The sequence below is a fragment of the Hylobates moloch genome, unplaced genomic scaffold (assembly GCF_009828535.3).
Source record: "Hylobates moloch isolate HMO894 unplaced genomic scaffold, HMol_V3 SCAFFOLD_15, whole genome shotgun sequence".
Taxonomy (NCBI): domain Eukaryota; kingdom Metazoa; phylum Chordata; class Mammalia; order Primates; family Hylobatidae; genus Hylobates; species Hylobates moloch.
Window position 1 is genome coordinate 164,066 of NW_026652290.1, and position 1,111 is coordinate 165,176.

Sequence of the window (1,111 nt, forward strand, 5' to 3'; positions counted from 1 at the left end):
GGGGGTCGCGGCCACGGCTGCCCCGCGCGCCCCCAGGCCGCCCGCGCCGCGCCCCGCATGCTCTGGCTCCGGCTCCGCCGCCCGGCCCCGCGTCCGCGACCCCCGGAGCAGACCCTGGAGCCGGCGAGCCGGGCGGGGACGGGGCGGGCTTCGAATCCGGGTGGTCACGTCGCGCGCCCCCCGCGTCCTCCGCGCGGCCACCCGCCCATCCCGGCCCGCTGGAGCCGCTGGAGCCGCGCGCACAGCTCCGCGCCCGCCGCCGCCGCCGAGACTCTGAAGTTGGCGAGTCCGAGTCCGCCCGGCCGGGCTCAGCTGGGGGGTGGGGCCCACCCGCCGCCCCGCCCAGCCCCTCCCCGCCCCCGTCCCCGCCCCACGCCGGAAACTCCTCCCGGGGCGCCCGGCCGGACGCGCAGACACCGAGTCAGCAGCGAATCGGGGGCCCGGGCGCCGGGGCGGGGGCGCTACAGGAGGAGGGGGCCGCGCCGGGCCGCGAGCGGGGTCCGGAGGGAGGAGCCCGGCCTGGAAAGCGGAGTCCGGGGCGGGAGGGGGTGCAAGGCGGGGGCGGGGCGGAAACCCGAGACCCCCAAGTAGTGGCCGACGCGAGCCGCGGCCGCCCCCCGCAGACCCCCGCGAGGCGGTGCCGGGGCCCCATCCTGCGCCCCATGCTGCGGGCAGCCCCGGCGCGGAGCGGTAAAGGAGGCTCCCGGCCCCGCCGGTTCTGGGTCCCCCGCTCCTCGCCAGCCGGCGGCGATCAGGGGCGATCCGGGCACCCCGCGTTCCGCAGAGTTGGTGCCTCGGGAGTTCCCGGCTCCCTCCTCCCGGAGGACGTGCAGCCGCCGCGCCGGGGCCTCTGCCAAGCGCTGCCCACTCCTCGCTCCGGATACGCGGGGCCGGATGGTTCTTGGGGTGGGGCCCTCCTGCGCGTAGTGGGATGTTAGCAGCACCCGGGCCCCGCACTCTGGATGTCAGCAGCAACCCCCGCCCCAGCTTTGACAACCTAAACTCTCTGCAGATTTGGCCAAATCCCGCCCCCACCCGTGCCCGCGGGGCAGAATCACCTGCGGAGCGTCCTGCTCGAGTGTGTTTCTCGGAGTCGGCGCCTTCCCCAGGT